At 41.2% G+C, this 20,536-nt stretch overlaps 1 pseudogene; it reads right to left on the minus strand.

Moving 5' to 3' along the window:
* Nucleotides 1-16,181: 16,181 nt before the first annotated feature.
* Nucleotides 16,182-16,800, minus strand: LOC110215046 (ER lumen protein-retaining receptor 1 pseudogene; annotated as a pseudogene).
* Between the last annotated feature and the right edge of the window lie 3,736 nt (nucleotides 16,801-20,536).

The raw sequence follows: 20,536 nt of genomic DNA on the forward strand, positions 1-20,536 counted from the left end.
CTGCAACAGCTTCTCCATCAGCACAGCTGCCAAAGCAGTAGAAAAGCCAAAGTGTAATTAGTTAATAGCAGAGCTCCTCTGTTAATGGAAAGGGCATTTCAAACTTACTTATGCAAACGTGATACCGTAGGGTTTGTCAAAAACTGTCGATAGGATACTACAGTGTGGAGTCACAGGTCACTTGTCAAGTGCTAGTGTGGCTTGTCTTTACATAAACACTGAAAAAAAAAGGAGTCTCTCTGGACAATGGGCTAAGTCAAGGTGCTTGGAAAAGAAGCTTGTGTGGGGACCCCTATTCTCTGCTCACCAAAAATACAAGCTTCTTTGTCTGCTCAGAGAGGTTTTGAGTGATAAACTGCACGGTCCTCAATTTGCTACCAAGAAGCTGTCATAGCAAGGTTGGTGGTGTAAGTAGCATATTGTTAACAAACAATTGTTAACAAATAATTACAGACACAGAGAAGGTTCTACTAGATTTTTCCCAAAGACCACATCCCCATATATGGAAGACGAAGGCCATATGCTCCCTTGCTCCAGCCTTCACCACTGACCCAGAGCTCCAGACCCTACCCTGGGACTACAGGCTTCTGATCAATGAGAATTCTCTCTTTCTTGCCTAAACCCAGACCTAACACCCTACCTCCTAGCCATCTCTGACATCACATACACTCTTAGCTTCCACCTCACACCCTAGGTAGGACCACAGGCTTCTAAGTGGTGAGCATTCTTCCTGTCTTGCTAGAATCAAACCCACCATACCACTTCCCAATCATCTCTACCCCTTGTCTCCTGTATTGCAGTCCTTACCTTTGATCTGGAACTCAAATTTCTACCCCTGTGACCCTAGGCTTCTGAATGGTGAATGTTTACCTATTCCCAGGGCACAACTTCCCAGAAACCTTCATGCCATTGTGTGATTATCTACCTCTTCTCTGGCTTTTCAACTTCAGCTCTGAGAAGAGAATTCAAATCAACACTACCATTCTTGGAAAGGACAAGTGATTCAATTACTCAGTAATTCCAATCACCATTCCTCCTTGTTCCAAATGTTCCAAATGTTCCAAAACATTCCTCAGCCATTTTTATGTGTGGTCTTCTTCTATTAGAATATAAACTCCTTGAGCTCAGGGACTATTTTCATGTTTATATTTCTATACAGTGCCTGGAACTGAGTAAGCATTTAATAAATACCTTTTCATTGATTAATATGTATTTAATATTTTATTTAAATTTAATTATTAATAAATTTATTTGGATTTGTTATTTATTACAAAATAATTTAATTTATTTAATCTTTCCTTAATTTCATCCTTTGTTTTTGAAGAGCTATCTTGACCTGTGAGCGAATTGGATTCAAGCGAGGCAGGGTTACACAAAATCATCAGCTTCTCTTTCTCTTCCAGTCATCAACATCCACTGGCAAGACAAAGTCAATGACTGGTGACGGCCTGGGATACAGTGGATGACAATGCCTGAACAAGCCTTAAGCACTCCACAGAGCCTGGTTCAGCCTTCATGGCAGTGGGAACAAGTTGTTCTCATCCACTCATTCCACAGGGGGAAGTGTTCACATTCTTGGGGTAGATATTCACCTAACTCACTGATGGGTTTCAGACCCATTGGTCACCCTCAACCTGGTTTAGCCCATCCACAGAGACAATTTTATTGGGGTGTGGCTGCTGCACATGCTACAACTTCTTGGAGCTACAGGTGAGAGTTGGGTGACAGGTGGACACCAAAGGAGGATGAGCAGCTCTGAAAAGGGCTAAGTCCTCATACCTGAGGTGCTAGTCCTCACTATTTACCCAATGGCAATGGGGAAAGGAGCTAATAATCTAGTAGTACTTGTTATATAAGCTATGTATATAAATAGCTATGGCATGAGATAAAATTGGTAAGTATGGAGTGCTTCATAATCTAAGAGAATGGAAAAATCCAAACTGTTCAGAGAAATCAACCTTGAAAGAATTCTACAGTGGAGACACTTTTTTTCAAAGATTTGGATAAACGCATAGATGACATGTATCTAGGAGGGATGACTAACATACTAGAAGAAAGAGTCAGCATACAAAAAGAATCTGATGGGTAGGGGCCAGCAAACTATGACCCACAGGCTAATGCTTGTTTTTGTATGGCCTGCAAGCTAAGAATGTGTTTGCTTTGTTTTGCTTTGTTTTGTTTTAAAATAAAAGTTTACTGCATTTTAAAATTTTAAAAACCATTCTTAGTTCTTGCCATACAAAAATATGCAGCTGGCTGGACTGGGCCCTCAGGCTGTAGCGTGCCAACCCTTGGGCTAGAACTCTAAGTCAATTGTGTGATATATTAGCCAAAAATGTCATGTGTTTTTTCATTAAGAGATGCATAGCTTCTAGAATAAGAAGATAGTCTATATGCACCACTGTACTCTGAGCTTGACAGACCACATCTGGAGTATCGAGTTCACTTTTGGATACCACAGTTTAGGAAATACATTGATAAGCTGGAGAATATGCATAGGAGGGCAACAAAGACGTTGACTAATCTTGAATTCATTAAGATTGGTTTTGATCAGTTGAAGGAGCCTGAGATATTTAGCCTGGTGAAGAGAAGACCCAAGCAGAATAGGATGTTCATCTCCAAGTATTTGAAGGACTGTCATGCTGAAGAGGGATTGCATTTGCTCTGTTTGTCCTCAGAGGGGCGAAACTAGGAAGGGATAATGGGCAGAAGCCATTTCATGAAGTCCAGCTCTTCATGACTCCATTTGGAGTTGTCTTGGCAAAGATACTGGAGTGACTTGCCATTTCCTTCTCCAGCTCATTTTTAAAGATGAGGAAACTGAGGCAAACAGGCTTAACTGACTTGCCCAGGGTCACACAGCTGGTAAGTGTCTGAAGTCAGATTTGAACTTAAGTATTTCTGACTCCAGACCTGCCAGTGCTCTATCCATTACACCACATAGTTGCCCTTCAACAACAACAACAGTGGGTGATAATTTCAAAAAGGCAGATTTAGGCTTGCTGAGGGGGAAAAAATTCCTAACAATTAGAAGTGTCTAAAAAGTAAAATAGGCTACTTAGGGAAGCATTGGTTTCCCTTCATTTGGGGGTCTTCAAGCAAAGGCTAGAGCACTATTTGTTGGTTGGGTTATAACGAAGATTCCTTTTGGGCCATGTTGGACTAAATGGCTGTTAAGGTCCCTTCAAGCTGTAAAATTCTGTGATGAGAGAAGGCTTAACAAAGGAAGTTCAATTTGAGCTGAACTTTGCAGGAATCCATTCCAACTCCTTTTCCAATGATTGAATATCCCCTATCCTTTAATGATCAATTCAAAGGTCACCTCCCTCCCTGATCTCCCTGGATAACAACATCCACTTCACATTTAGTTTTGCTTTGTATCATCTCCCCAGTCTACGTTTATGTATTATAGTTATCTGTATTTAGGTCTTAAACCCCTACTAGACTGTAAGCCCCATAAGGCTTGGGTCCATCTCTTATCAATCCTAGCTCCTCACTAACTTTTTGCTTAATCAATGAAGTAAAATGTCTTAATTATGGAGCAATGACCTCTGAGAGCAAGCCAGATAGCAATTTCAAGAGTACTAGAAAACTGAGGTGAGGGCAGAGAGCTAACAGTGAGATAGGAAGGCTTCCAAGGCAAATCTGACTCACTTCACAACATAACCAATGACTTATACTTCAGTGAGAATCTATGCATTCATGAGAGATTGCTTGTAAAAACCAGTAAAACACCTAAGTTTGGGTTACATGAAGGCTTAATTAGCAAGGTCTGACCCATGCTCTGATCCCTGCATCAACTCATAGTGAATGAACTTTTTTGATTCAATAATTTAACAAATATTTATTAAGCACCAACTATGTATGTGCAAGGCACTATGCTAGGTTCTTGGGGATACAAAAATAGCTCTTGCCCTCGGGGAGCTTATATTCTACTCATTTACAGAGAGGGTGCTGATACCTCATGATGGACAGGCTCACATTCCAGTCCCATCAGAAAGTCACTAGTAATCTTTTGAGTAGTGCCTAGGGAGAATAAGGGATTTTTCAAAAACCTGACCCAGAATGAGTACGAGAGAGACATATGCCTATTTCCCAACACTGACTTAGAGGACCTCTTTCTGCCCTGAAAAGCCAGTCTGATTAGCTTAATCTTCATGAGAGATCCTGAAATTATTTTTTTCTGCTGTACAATAATTTATGGAAATAATTTCCCTTTCAACCTTGCTGCACAATATGACAAATGATCCCGGTCTGTTGCTTATACATCTGTGACCAGCCCGAAGACATTTTCCCAGAGTCTAATTGGACTCCCCCCTCCTCTCTTTTTTTGGTACCAATGTCTAGGCTGGGTTAATAAAACTCAGATTTGACAGAGAAGGTGACATTCACCTCCATTCTCTGATCTGACCTGACACCATTTACATTATCTTTAAAATTTTAAATAAATTCATACTCTGAAATTAGCTGGTTTTCTCACCCACCGCCCCATACCTTTCATTCTCTGCCTCTCCAAACTTGTTTCTCACTAGTCCTCAATATACTTTTCATTCCAACCAGGCATATCTTACTATCCCCCAAAGTCACCATACTTATTACCCCACCATACCTTTGTTCATGTTCTCCTTCTTTTCTCTCTCTCTCTTTCTCTTTCTCTCTCTCTCTGTCTCTCTCTTTCCCTCAATACTCTCACTCAATATCCACCCATCAAGTCTCAGTTCAAGTAATTCCTATTCTTAAAACCTTCTACAATGGTTCACTTTGAAAGATAATGAGCTCCCCATTCAGAGCAGAGCATTCATCAGGAAAGCTGCAAGGAAAGTTCCTGCTTTGGGCTGAACTAGAAAACCAGACAACTTCTCTCTCTTCAAATTCTAACATCCTGAAATTCTATGACCCACTATTCTAAGCTTTGCTGCTCTCTTCCTTCTCTGAACTTTCAAGTAAGGATCACAGCATTACCCAAATTTTTGCCTTGTTTCATACTTTCCGGCTTGGTCTCCCCCAATAGATTATAAACTCCTTAAGGGTAAGAACTATCTCCTGTACTTGCTTTGCATCCCTCACAGCACTCAACAAGGTGTTGGATAGATTGATAGAAGCAATGTAATTAAGTAACCTTGTCCCATAAAACCCAAGCAATCCAGCACAAGTTAGGAGAGGGAGCAAGGGGGCAAAGCTCCTTCAGGTGACTTCAGAAGCACATTTCATGGGGGGCAACTAGGTGGTGCAGTGGATAGAGCACTGGCCCTGGAGTCAGCAGGACCTGAGTTCAAATACACATAACACTAGCTAGTTGTGTGACCCTGGGTAAGTCACTTACCCCAAATTGCCCTCACCAAAAAAAAGGACATTTCATTACTTCCTTCTATGGAGGAGAAAAATAAACCCCTTTGCTTGGTTTCTTAGTGGTGGAATGTGGGTAGAAAGAGCCTTGGGTTCCATTTTCTTTTCTGCCCCTTAAAGCCTCTTCAAGATGAAAAATTTATAAATCTAAAGTCCCCAACTATTAACATCCTAAGGGTTGACAACCTTTGAGAAATCTCAGTCTACCAATGTAATAATGTATGAGCTCAAAAAAACCTGTGTTTGGTTGACTGACTGTCACTTTGCATCTTTTGAGAACAACAAGGTGGACATTGTACAGTGCATAGCTTTCAATTTGGACCCCACCTATGGTCTCTCAAACACGTGATTCATATGCAGAAGCTTATAGTCTCACTTCCTGAGGTATATTTTTAGAAAATTCAGGGGTTTTATCTGAAATTTCAGCATAGAGATTAACCATGAATCAATGAGTGATTTCTTCCTACACACACACACACACACACACACACACACACACACACACACACACACTCCTCCTGACATTTTAAGCTATACAGTGATACACAGTTGCAAAAACTCCTGTGATGTCCCACTCAGTGTGCTATTGTCAAAAGAATCATAGCGTCTTAGAACTGGAAGGGACCTGGGATCATTTAAACCACCCTCTTCATTGTACAGATGAGGAAACAGGGACCCAAAATCATACCGCATGTCAATGGCAGAAAAGGGATGAGAATTCAGTCTCCTTATTCCCTGTCTAGTCATTACACCATATCATGTTGCTAGATACCAATCTCCTTGACTTAGAACAAAGCACTTAGAATTTTCTGACACTGGCTCAGCCACCAACAAGCTATATAACTTTGGGTGAATCGTTTAACTTTTGGGTCCCAGTTTCTTCCTCTATAAAATGAGGGAAATTGAGTAGATAACCTCTTAAGAGGTTGGGTTTTCGGTTGTTTTTTCATTTGTTCATTTGTTTTTCAGCTCTAAGATTCATTGATTCCACCTAAATTATTCAGCTTCTTCCCCTCTCTCTTCCTATTTCTCCCCAGCTTTCTCTCTGCCCCATCTTTATCTCTCTATCTTCCCCTTCCATCACTCTCTTTTCTGTCTCTCTGTGTGTCTCTCTCCTCTCTCTCTTTCTCTTTTTCTGTCTCTCTCATCTTGAATTCTCTGTGAATAAGTGGGAGTAAAAGACAGAGAAACTACTATGAAAATGCATGTTCCTATTTTCTAACTTGCCTCAGGATTTGCCCTGTTCTACACACAGATGTGCCATGACCAAAAGTCCTAAGCCCATTTTAGCTTGTGACCTTTGTTACACGCATAAGAAGTTGCATGTGAGCGTCTAAGAACAAAGGTTCCCTCCCCTTTAGGATGAACAGGCCAGGTGGTACCAAGGAAGCCTTCAGCCTGAAGCAAGATTTAGAGTTTCCTCTCAAGTTGGCAGAGGCCTCAGAAAGGGGCTGCCCAGTTGTCCAGACTCGAGTCCCCAGAGGACTCAAAAAGACACTTCCGGTTTTCTTTGTGGCCAGGCTACTCCTCCATGTGGCTGTAAATCATGGCCCTTCTCATGTTTGCTCTCATCTGAACAGGTGGCACCGGAATGGGGAACTGTGTCCCTCTGAAGAGATTCTACTGGGGGAATTCCTCTTCATGAAAACTCCTAAGTGTTTACCACCTCCCTTTGCTTTCCTTTCTATAGAATCACATACTCATAGAGCCATAGAGCAGGAAAGGATCTTAGACATTACCTAGGTGGTACAGTGGAGAACGTGCCAGGCTTGGAGTCAGGAAGACTCCTCTTCTTGAGTTCAAATCTGGCCTCATACACTTACTAACTGTGTGACCCTGGGCAAGTCACTTAACCCTGTTCACCTCAGTTTCCTCATCTGTAAAATGAGCTGGAGAAGGAAATGGCAAACCACTGAAGTATCTTTGTCCAAAAAAAAAAAATCCCACATGTCAGACACAATAAGATAAGAGTTAGACACAACTAAAAACAACTGAGTGATGACAAATACAACCCATTCATTTTGCAGATGAGGAAATGAAGTTTCAAAAGAAGTAAAGTGATTTGCCCTACATCAGGTGAGTTAGTGCAATATGAAAAAATGATTCATTAAAAAGACAGAGACAGACTTTAAGTTCATGAGCATAGGGCATTTCCAATGAGGAACTGTCCTTTACCAATACAGATTGGTAACTTCTCTGGCAACTCTTGAAGGCTTAGGTGCCATGAGAGTTTGAGTGACTTGCCTAGGGTCACACAAGTAGTAAGTATTAAAGGTGATATTTGAACCTAAGTCATCTTGACTCCAAGTCCAATGACCTAGTCTCTACACCATTTAGAAAATGAGATTCTAAAAGGCGCAGTTTTGGAATTACATACATCATAACTTTGATCACGTATGTATGTAACTGATGAAATTGTAAACTTCTTGAGCAGTGAATGTGCCTCCCACTTAGTCTGTATCTTTCTCAGCAATAACCACAGGCCTAAATACATAAGAGATGCTTAACAAATATTTGTAAGTTGATTAGCTGCTTTGCTTCTTGTTGGAGAAATGCTGGAGACCAACAGGATAGGGTTTGAAGTGCTCACTTCCCCTGGGCCAACAACCTCTCTCCCCTTGTGTGAACATCCGTGTGACAGTTAGACTGAAGGATGAGGAAATAAAAGTCAAGCTGAGGCTTCCAGTGAATCAAAAAGAGATGGCCGCAGGGCCCCTCCATTTGGAAGGCCATTTACTGCTTCAGGGACCAGCCAGCCAGAGCTTCTCTGTGACTCAGAGGCAAAAGGAGAAGGAAGCAGCCATGCAGGTGGTGGTATGAGCATGTCAAGTCTGACTCTCTGCCCCTTCCACTTCCCCACAGAGGGCAAAGCAGGCAGCCTCCTACCCACTTCTACACCAATAACCACTATCTCCCACAGCTTATGCCTCCAACTGCTGTTCTGGACGTTCATTTTAACCAGATCATGCCTGTATTACAAAATCTTGGGGAGGGGCTTCCCCATCCAATGTGATTTGCTCTCAGCTCTTCATTAATTCAGAAAGATTCAGCAATCATTTATGAAGAATGTCCCATGTGGGAGACAATATGCAGGGTGCTGGGCATACAAAAATGAAAATGGAAAAGCTCCTGCCTTCAAGGAGCTTATTTTCTACTAAGGAGATACAGCTTGAGGAATGCAGCAGATGAGAAAGCCTTGTAGATCATTCACCAAAGAATAGGCCATAAATCTTAAGAAGGATAGAAAATCATAATGTGTGGTACTGAATATTCAGCAATCTCCAACATCATCTACCATCTGCCACGTGTAGTCAATCCTATCACAAAGATCTCACCTCTCCTTCCGACTGCTAGTGGAAATTAGAGCCAGAGCCACACATCTCTTCCGCACATAGGTTGCAGATGAGAAAGAAGAAGAGAAAAATGGAAGAAATCCAGACATTAGAGGTACAGTAGCAACAAAAGCCAAGTCAACCTTGTGGTTGGACTTCATTGGAAGTCTGTCTTGACACTTGCAAGATCCTATAGTTTTTAGCGCATCCAGGTTAATAACAATCAGATGGCTCTAGGTGGTACCTTGAAAATGTTTTCTCCATGATCTCATGAAGCTTGAAAAAACTTGAGATGAAAATACTTTCCCTTCCTTGAAACAACAGCAGTCCCAGGCAACACCAGCTTCCCCAAGCCAGCCACAATGGGGCCTAGCCAGGGGCTGGAGAAACCACCTCAACAAAAGTTAAGGGTCTCCTAGTGACATTAACTCAGCCACATTCCACATATGTAATATTCCTGAATAGTGGTTAAGCTTGTAAATCCATTATTTATGATGAAGAATTATACAGTCTGCACAACGCAATGTGGATATGTTAACATTACTGTAAGAATCTTAACTTTTGCATTTGCTTGCTTTGGGAGGTACAAATTTATAACTTCAGTAATGCATTACCATACATTACTTTAGTTCAAAACGGTGGGCTATATTTAAATATAGAATTCCCCCTACCTGATTACCATGAGCAAATTAAAAACAGCTCAATCATTTGCATCTATGTGTCACTCTGAGTTATTTACCGCAGGCATCGCTTCCCTATTGTAACATTTGAATCAGACTGTAATTGTATTTGTGAAACAAAAATACAGTGAAGCCATTTTCTTGCAGAACAGAAAGTTCTAGACAAGCACCTGCATTTCTTTCTTTGTTAGAGAGAGAGGAGGAAGGAGGCGGAGAGGGAAGAGAGAAATAAGGAGGCTTCTATTCCGGCATGTCATATTTAAATGCAGATGAGGTTCTGATAAACTGGGGGAAAGGTTGGTGGTGGGAGGTTATTCCAAGTTGCTATGGGATAAAAGTAAGTCATTTACCCTCTCTGGCCAGAATTTCTTCATCCCTGAATTCAATTCAATAAAAGAAACATTTATGAAGTGCCTGCTATGTGCCAGGCACTGTGTTAAACTCTGGGGATACAAAAAGAGGCAAAAGATAGTCCCTGCCCTCAAGGAGCTTACGATATGGGATTGTAAAACAATCCTTGAAGCAGCAATAAAAGGAGCAATTTAGGTCAAAGAGATGATTTAAGAGATTAACTAGTGAAAGTGATTGTAGCAAATTCACTCCATTTCTCTTCTTGAATTGGATTAATCTGAAAAGAAAATTCACTCATGATCCCATCCCCCCCCCCCAAAAGACTCCAATCTCAAAACCAGAGACTGAAGAATCCTGGCCAGGAAAAAAAAAAAAAAAGATCCAAGACTTCTGGTTTCTAATTTGTCTAGATCTTGAATAAAATGGAATGGTATTTCAGAAGATAAGATCCTCTCAATTCCTTGCAATGATTATCTATACTTGAAATGGTCTATAATTGTATAAATAATGGGGTACACATGACTTAGAGAGTGCTACCCTATCTCAAAAAAAAAGCATATAGAGACAGGAACCTGCTTTAAGAGGAAAGAAAGGTATAACTTCCCAATTTAGTTTCCAGATAACCAAGCCACGCTCAAAAAGAACAACAGGGTTCCCAAAACATTAGGCAAAGGAAAGAAATTATCAGTAAACCTGGGTATTGGGAAGATAAACTAAAGAAATAGTCAAAGCTTGACAAAGCTGTGCTTGTAATATGCAAATATTCAGTTTGAACAATGGGGGAATCCCACTCCACATTCCCTGGCCCTCCCTGCTTTATTGGTTATTGTGGGTCCCTCCCCTCAAACTATAACTGCCTCAATTCATTTCTTAGGTCTGTGGTTTCTATGACCTTTCTATGAAGTGTGTGAGTATGTAGGAGTGTGTGTGTGTGTGTGTGTGTGTGTGTGTGTGTGTAGGTTTGTTTTTTCTTCTTACAGTTTTGTGACTATAAACATTCTTTCCTTATTCTGAGGAATGTAAATGAATCAATATTGCCTGCTATAGGCTATATATATGAATACATTTATATGCAGTTATATTCGTAATCAAAGCTTTTCTCCTCTTGTTGGGATCTTTTTGTATTAGAATTTTATTCTCCCTCCCCTTATAGGTCTGAGTTATCATTTCTATGTAGAATCATGAAGTGGGGGAAGGAGGGGAGAAAGCTAAAAAATACCTTTATAAAGCTTTACTCCAAAACAAAATTCCAGGACTATCCTCTTGGTACTTCAGAAATCCCTAGGAAGAGATTCACGCCCATACTCACGCTAGTATCCTGTAAGTGTTAATTATTTCTTGCTTTTACTCCTAAAATCAACCAAAGTCTCCCCTTCTTTTCCTAATAATAACTCCATAGATAAGTGTTGATCTAGGTACAAACGAACCTATAGCGCTTGGTATTATGGAGAGACTCTCCATATCCCCCTTATTAGCTAACCTTGAGAAAAATGTTTCACTATCATATTCTCACACTTCTCAACTATTGACTGTATTCTTAGAGATCTCAAAGCACCAATATGTAAGAGGAAGTATCAGATAATACCTGCTCCCCACCAATCTCCAAAAGGAGGAAATCATATCAGAGATAGGGCTTTTCAATGAAAGCTGGGAAGCCATTCTTAAAAGAACTGCCATTATCACCAGAGTTCCAATTAAGCACTCTGGCCCTCCTAAAGCCTTGGTTAGCTGGACAGAACATCCTTTAAGAAATCTTTTTGTAAATGTAAATCTTGTACATGACTTCCTGCTTCTTCACCGTATCTCATACAGATGTTCAGTTACCAGATAATCACTCATTTGGAGAGACCTTTGCCACCAAAAGCAGGAACTCACCCAGAGAGCCCTCAGCTGCAGGGAGTGACCCAGACCTCTCCCCAGAAGTTCACCCAGCTGCCTGACTCAAAGAAGAATATTCCACAAGGTTGCCAACAAATAGATAAAGCAAGTATTTTAATCACTCACTCACAGGCCAGGCACCAATGTGACACTTGATTTTGAATCCAGGTCATCCACAGCTACTAACCCTTCAAGAAAAAGAGAGCCAAGAGTCCCGAGATAGCTATTTCAGAATCTCAGCTAAATCTTACACTGTCACATAAGCTATACCCTTCAAAGTCATGTGGGCAGTTTGTACATATGATACACACACACACACACACACACACACACACACACACACACAAATTTCTTAAGTCCCTCACATTTGGGGATTTTAAAATGTTTATCCATTACTTTCAATATCAGAAAACTAAATAATAATTGAATAGAACTAGCTTTCTATATACTCATGGCGGGACCTCCCATTACCTAATCACCTAAACTTTCCCAAGCTAACAGTCTATGTTTTAATCATGTAGACAAAGGCAATTAGGCACCTTCTGACTACATTGAACTCTCTGCTTAGAGTGAACTCATCAGTCACTTAAAAGTAGCCCTCATCACACCCTACATTCCCATGTCTCCTTAGTCTTCAACCTTGCTAATATCCAGGCCTGGACCACTCCCACCATCTGCTTTGTCCATTCCTGCTCTGCCCTCAGATCACAGAGCATCACTTGGGAAAAGATGCAGAAGTAAGGAGGCCTGGCCTGCTACAAAAACATAGTGTCTAACTTCACCCAGGCCTTTGATGCTATTTGGCAAATATTCTTGAATTAACCTTATCCCCCTTTCAGTGCATCCATCCTTCCCTTCATTCCATTCACTCCTGTTTGTCTCTTTTGAAGAATTAATCTCTTCTTATGGCCTCACCTTCTAGAGCAGCTTTTCTGCGTAATGGACCCCTTTGGCAGTCTGTTGAATCTTATGGACCCTTTGTCAGAATAACATTCTTAGGTGCATGAGATAAAATATGTAACATCAAAAGGAAACCAAATTGTTACATGTATGTGTGTGTGTGTGTGTATTCTATATACATATATGCATAGAAAGTATATATAATATATAACTATATGTTGAAATATACATATACATATACATATATACACATGTATCTGTATGACTATTTGGTTACATCTATACATATATGTATATATACACATACATATTATAGATATCCTATTGTATACATATGTGTGTGTTTATATGTGTGTATGTGAGGGTATATATTTAACTATTTGGTGTATGTGTATATATATTTATCGCACATATACATGTATGTAACTATTTGGTATATGTGTGTATATATACTTGTAACTATTTGGTTTCATCTGTGGTACTATGTATTTTATCTTATGCATTTAAGAATGTTATTCTAACAAAGGGTTCACAAGTTTCACCAGACTAACAAAGGGGTCCATTACACAAAAAAGCTAAGAATCCCTGCCCTAGAAGATGAGGATGGAGAGATAGATATAGGTATGTATGTATGTATGTATACATTTTAAAAGTTCATGAACCCCAACTTAAAAACCCATGTTGGAGGGAGAGGTATGATGACAGATAGGGTACTGGACTTGGAATAAGGAAGACATGGGTTCAAATTCTGACTGAGATGCATATTACTTGTGTGAATCTAGGTAAGTCGTGTAACTAAGCCTCAATTTCCTCATCAACAAAATGGGGTAATAATAACACACACACCTCCACCACACACACACACACACACACACACACACACACACACACACATACATACATACATACATACCTTATTGGGCTCTTAGAAGAATCAAATGAAATAACCTAAGCTTTTTGCAATTTAAAAGCACTTTTACATAGAAGTTATTATTATCATCAACATCAATTTTCTACATAGATAGAGACAGCAGCACACCCCATGTAGTGTTATTTCAGGGTCTTTGGGAACGATCCTACTAAAAAACATCTCCCCTCCCACAGCCATCTGAATGGTGCCTAAAATTCTGAGGTTAGAGCTTTATTCTTTTATCCTAACATTGCAGCTTTCTAGGGGAAACCCTTCCAATCTCTTTGTGAGCACTAACTTAAAAGCTTAGTATCTGCCTTTTGCTTTGGTATGAATACAGGGTCTTCAAGAAGGTTCTCACAAGGAAGTGGAGAGGCAGTGAACTCAACTGGGCAGAAGTCTGAGGATGAGAGGAGGAAAGGAGAATACCTTGAAGAGGAAGACAATTAAAACAAGTAAAGATAAATCGTTTACGCTTCCATCCAGGGCATCTTCTGTTAATTCCCAATCTTGCCTTCTCACCTGAGTCCCCATCCCTATTTCCCATTATCTGTCAGACAGTCCTATTGGTTGAGATTGAGGTGATGGCGAGATATAGCATGTTCAAAGTCACAGTCACCTTTACTCCTAAACCATGGTCCTCCTGACTCCAAGCCCAAGACTCTAGTTACTGTGCCATTTACTGCTTGTTGCCTGAGATGAAAGATGGGGTATCATGAGTGAGGAAGGCAAGTAGGTGAGCATGACTGGACTCCAGAGTATATGTGGGCAGCAGTATATAAGACTGGAAAGGTAGAAGGGGGCTGGGTTGTAAAGAACTTTAAATGCCAGGCTGAATGTATAGTTGATCCTGAAAGTAATAGGAAACAGCTCAGATTTATCAGGTAGATGGGTGACATGATCAAGACCTGAGTTTTAGGGAAATTACTTTGACATCTAAGTGAAGACTGCGTGGTAGTATGGAGAGAATTAAGGCAGGGAGACCAAATAGTAGGACACATAACACCCTTGGGGGTGAGAGTCAGACCATACCTTCTCCTTAGGGAACTATATCATTGGTTCAACTGGCTCTACCTTCTGTCTCCTCATCATCACTGGCCTTCTTGTTGCTGAGCTCTGTTCTCTAAATTGTCCTTTAAAAGTCACTACTCAGTTTTCCCTACTGAGGCAGCTAGGTGGCTCACTAAATAGAGTGCTGTGTCTGATGTTAGGAAGACCTGAATTCAAATCCAGCCTCAGACACTAACAAGCTTTGTAATCCCGGGCAAGTCACTTAACTTCTGTCTGCCTCAGTTTCCTCTTCTGTAAAATGGGGATAACAGCACTTAGCTCAAAGGGTTGGTGTGAGCAAGAATATTTGTGAAGTGCTTAGTGTAGTATCCGGCACATAGTAGAGGGTATACAAATGCTTGTTTCCTTCCCCTGATGTCATATCATAGACTAGAGGTCACCACAGAATGCTAGAGTCAGAAGGGATCTCATAGGTCAACGTGATATTAGCCAGCCTTTATTTGAAGACCTCCAATAAGGGGGAATGGAACTCACTCCGTCTCTCAGCAAGCCCTTCCACCCCTGGATAGCTCTAATTCTTAGAAAGCTTTTGCTTACCTGAAGCCTAAAACTGCCTCTCGGTAACTTTCACCCACTGTAGGGCCAATGTGAACAAATCCAATCCCTTCATCACAAGGCAAAGATTCAGATCCTTGAAGACAGCTCCTTCTGGCTCCGCCACTTCACCTCTTAGAGGCTCACTTTCTACATATGTAAAATAAGGCAATGTGGTAAGTTATAACGATAATAACATTATTGTTATAATTAGAGATTAGCTTAATAATTATATATTGCTTTCAGGTTTGCAAACATGTTACATATATTATCTCATTTGGTTCTCATTTATAACTTGATGACAGAGGTGCTATTATTATCCCCATTTTTACAGATGTAGAAACTGAGGCTGGTAGATGCTAAGTGACTTACTCAGGGTCACATAGCTCACATCTGAGATGGGAGTTGAACCCGGATCATCCAACACTTTCTCCACTACACCAAGAAGCCTCCCATTCTTTTTTTCTTTTTTCTTTTTGAAGTTCATTTTGGTCTTTATTTCAAGTGAGCAAGGAGTTAACCATCAATTCAATTCTGTACAAAAATGGGGCATGGCCTCTTCCCTCCCTCCTCATGCCCCCTGGACAAAAAAGAAAACTGACAAAAAGATATAAAAGATGGAGGGTAGTGGTCACCCCACCAGCCCCTCCTAATCTCCAGGGGTAAAAAAAAGTTGGAGGAGGGGTCCTGTTGGCCATGGAAGAGTCTGAGTGTTTCATAAAGTCTGGAGGGAGGAAGAAACAGACAGCAGGGATGTGGTGGTAGAAGGGGGGAATGGTTGGATCTCAGCTGGGTGACTCCCCATCCACCACCACCTCAGACAGTAAAAACATCTGTGTCCAGAGGCTGACAAGATGATGGAAGGAAAAATAGGGAGTTATCTAAATCCCAAAGAAATCAAAAAAGATGTCATCTTTGTTTCTCTAAAAGGCAAAACACTATAAAGGGCCAACATCCTGAGCTCTTGCTCTCCAAGGCTGGGGGGCCCCATGCCCTCGTCCCCTTCCCCACCCCAGCCATAGAGAGGAGAAGAGGGAGTTGAGGATCCATTGACTCTTTTTAAAAGTTACCCCCTGGGTTGGGTAGGTCCTGGGGCCCCCTTGCCCCACTCCACCCATGCTGCTGTGGCCTGTCTCACCACTACCGCTTCTACTGCAGAGATGCCCTTGGGAGCTACCACTATGCAGGCAGGCTTAGCTTCCTTCTTTTTAATATTTTGGTAATATAGAGGTAGAAAAAGTCACAGGAGAGGACATTCCACACCAGACCAGCCATGATGGGAATGAGGTCAAAAAATCTTTCTTACTGATAGTGCCATATCCAATTAAATAGGTGGAGTGTCCTGTAGACGCCCAGGGCAAACAGGTGATGGTCTCTACTTCTCCTGTCTTGCTCACCATGAGCAGCTGTTGCAGGATGGCCACAGGCAAGTGGAGAAGGTCCATGGAATCTCCAGAGGGTTGAGTTCATGGTTGACTAGAAAGGCCAAGATGGCTGTGGGGACCACAAGAAGCCCCTCAGAAGGTATATGGTTGCCATCATAGGTGGTGTTAAACTTGCAATAGATCATCCAGACAGTGGTGAAAGAAGAGGAGGTGTAGACCACCTTCATAGATGCATTGTTACGGAAGATATAATTGGCGAACAGGTCTAGGTAGCAGGTAGCAAAGACCACTGCAAACAGAACCTGACCCTTCCCTGAGACTCTGGTGCAGGAACAGGATTTTCAGATCTTGAGGAGCAGGAGGATGATGGCCCGAAAGTGGGAAAGGTTCCCCAGGATTCAGAAGAGGTTCATGACTGCGGGTCAGGCCAGGGATGGGGGGCTGGGGACAGGCTCACATGTGTCTGGATCGGGGGTGCCAGCAGGGGAGCTTGGCCAAGCTAGGTCCCCAAGCTTAATAGGATGCTCAATATGGAGTCAGGGGATATGATTCCAAATCTAAGTTCTGATTTTTTTGTTCAGTTGCTCCAGTTGTATCCAACTCTTTGTGACCCCATTTGGGGTTTTCTTGGCAGAAATAATGGAGTGGTTTGCCATTTCCTTCTCTAGCTCATTTTATAGAAGAGGAAACTGAGGCAAATAGGATTAAATGATTTACCTAGGGTCACAAAACTAGTAAGTGTCTGAGGTCAGATTTAAACTCAGGTCTTCCTGACTCCAGGCCCAGTACTCTATCCACTATGCCACCAATTTCCTCTGAAGAAGGGACTTCTTTAGAAGACAGAATTTCTGGGTCCTGCAGTATAAAGAGTTATGATTTACCTTTACCACATAAGAATCCTATGTACTCTAAATTTGATTTCACTCCTCACATGGGTACTGTATATCTGTGGGAAAGGATACTCCCAGATTCACAGGAGTAATGTTTTTTAGCTACTATTCTTGCTATACTATTTGAAAAAATGCCTTGATAAGAGTTAATTGAGCCTACTAGATGATTGTTAATAAGAAGCGTACTAGATGAGGCTCATGTACTAAAGTAATAGGAGTCACGCTTAGAATCCAAGATGGCAGCTATCTTGTGGGTACCCAACCATCCGGTGTGGAAGTGAGTTTGGGGATGTTAAATGTGTTGGGAGGCTGATACACCAGGGAGAGTCAAAATAAAGCTCATTTCATTGGTGTGTGCTTATTCACAGTGTCAACTTCTGGCTTCACCTGTCCCCTTATCTAGATAAAATATATCTGCTTGGTTTTATATCCATGTCCTTCTCATTCCTCCCTCTTTACCTATTTAAATCCTTTCCATTTTTTGAGGTCTAGCGCAAGTTCTTCCTTCATGGAGCCTTCACAGATCGCCACAGCCCACAGTGATCTCTCTCTCTTATTCAAATTCATGGCATTTACTCCTGTGTTGTCTTGTATCACATCTTTGACTTTGATGCAACTTAATCAAAGGATCATGAAAGAGACTAGAGCTAGAAGGGGGCTCAGAGGCCATCTGGTCCAATCTCCTCATTTATACATGAAGAAACTGAAGACCAAGGAGGTAAAATTATTTGCCCAAGGTCACACAAGTAGTAAACATCAGAGGTAAGATTTGAATCCAGGTCCTTCGACTCCGGAGTCAATTGCTTTCCCCTATACCCCAATGCCTCCCCTACTGTTACCGACCTTTTGCTTCCCACACACTTATTTATACCTTTTCTCCCCAACTAGATTGTAAACTCCTTAAAAGTAGTGACTGTAGTTCTTTGAATCCCTCCTCCCCAACACTGGGTTAGAATACTACCTTGTACAATAGGGTCTCAATAAGTACTAGCTTATTTGATCATCTTAAAACAGCAGCTTCACATCTGTCTCTCTCAGACTAAGGGGCCAATCCCCATGGTATAGAGGAATATTCTGAAAGAGAAGTTGAACTCCACAACCCAGATGCATTACAGACTTCAGACTAGATAACAGAGAACACAAGAGTGCTGGGTGGTGTGTGTCCCTAAGTAGCTCCCCTTTGCATTGCAAAAGACGTTCTCGCAACTGGGAAAAATTGAGGTGGGAGTCCAAGGAAGGCAACAATGGCATCAGAGAAGAAAGTACAACTGAAACGAGAAATCTGACCTCCAAAGAGTCTAGCCCTTACCTCCATGGCAGTTGAGAGGAAAGCGCATCTAGGAGACAAAGATCATGGTAATGGGATTCTGAGACTGGGAACTTGGGGTCAATTGCCCCATATGAGAGCACAAGTTTGCCAAGGACTAAGAGGTGAAGCATGGGAACAGTATTGCAATGGCCTTGTCATATGCTTTCTCAGGGAGGAAATATGCTGTGCTAAAGGTTGATGCCTTGGGGGCAAATCTCCATTCACTCTACACTACTTACAGCTTTTGATTATCATTCCCCAAAGGACAAAAATCTAAACTCCTTCAGCCTAGAATTCAAGGTCCTCCCCACACACAATATGGACCCAAACTATGCTTCCGACATTATCCACCACCACTCCCCAGTATGGACCCTCTACCCTACCTTAGACATAGCCAAATTCTGCCTAAATCAAGGTCTAATTCAAGTCATACCTTTTCTTGAAGCTTTTCCTTACCACTCCAAATCACAGTGATTTCCCCCATCACTGGGCTCTTGCATTCAGTTTCTCTATCACCATGTCATTCATTTGAAACTCATGGACTACCTTATATTCTGAATTATCTTTTCACGTCTATGTATATTTTGAGAGGTTGTATGGAATAACGGATTGGGAGCTAACCCAGGAGGTACAAGGCCTGAGTTCAGTTCCCCGTCCTGATGCCTCCTGGCTATGTGAGCCTGGGAAAGCTTCTCAACTCCTTGGTATCCAAAACAAGTCCCTAAGACAATGGTGATTAGCAGCATGTGTTTCCATACCAATAATTCCCCACACCAAAAGTATTCAACTGAATCCACCAAATCCTATATAAGTATCCTTGTGGCTACATACTGACTTTGAAAACCACGTTAACATTATATTCTATTGTATTTTTATTTATATTATTAAATATTTCCCAATTACATTTTAATCTAGTTTGAGCTGCAGCCTACAATGTTGTAGGCAGTGCCTTGGATAGCTATGCCTTATACCAATGACCCTCAGGTCTAGTCTGAAATGCAGGCTATTCCCAAGATCTTGGTATACTTTTGAAACTGCACACTCTAGACAAAGAGGCAGAGAAAGGAAAGAAGCAACTACAAGAAGCATAACCCCTAGTAATGAGTTGAGTTGTCCCAGGAACAGACCCTGGGAACTTAAGATGATAACTCTAAATTTTAGAGATAGCTCTAGCTCTGTAGATAGAGATAATTTTAGAGATAACACTAACTTTTAAAACTGCACTGAGGTTTTTGGAATACCTTGTGTTTAGCACTTTCTCTTCAGGAAAAAGAAAACAAAACAAAACTTGGGGATCTAGTTTTTACTTGATGAGAAGTGCCTTCCTAAACTCTCTTACAGTTTGACTCAAACTGGAGACAAAGAAGTCATGGGGATATTCAGCTGATCTTCATCAGCCCTTAGTGTGAAGGCTAGACAGAATCCATGTAAATGACTGTCCTAAGAAATCAGAAAAGCAGACAATGCGGCAGATGCCAGAAGTTCATTTAAATATTAGGCTCAGAGACGGGAATTAGTTTGGTCAAGCTGCTAAAATGAACAGGCAGGAAAGGAAATGCCCTGGAGAAGTGCTGAGTGTTTCATCTTGAATCCATTTGTTGAGTAAACACATTTATTTACAAACTTCTTGCACTCCAACTTATTCCTAGAATCACTGTTTGCACAAATTCAGGCTGACTTAGGTAGAATTTAAAAATGACCAGCAATGCCCCCAGATTAATTTCCTAGTCTTCAATCCCTTATTTAAATTTTTTAAAAGGACCTAATCCAATGGAAAGTTTACAAAATATTTTAATTTCATCTTGGAAATAGTTACAGCATGCTGGCAAACTAAGGCACTTAGAGCCTCCAGCCCGAACGTGGCTGTGACGACCGTCCAGACTGCAACTGTTTATGAGATGCAAACGCAAACATACCCAACACTTCTTTGGGAAAACCTTCCATCCTCAC

The sequence above is a fragment of the Phascolarctos cinereus genome, unplaced genomic scaffold (genome assembly GCF_003287225.1).
Source record: "Phascolarctos cinereus isolate Bilbo 61053 unplaced genomic scaffold, phaCin_HiC Scaffold_2;HRSCAF=192, whole genome shotgun sequence".
Lineage (NCBI taxonomy): Eukaryota > Metazoa > Chordata > Mammalia > Diprotodontia > Phascolarctidae > Phascolarctos > Phascolarctos cinereus.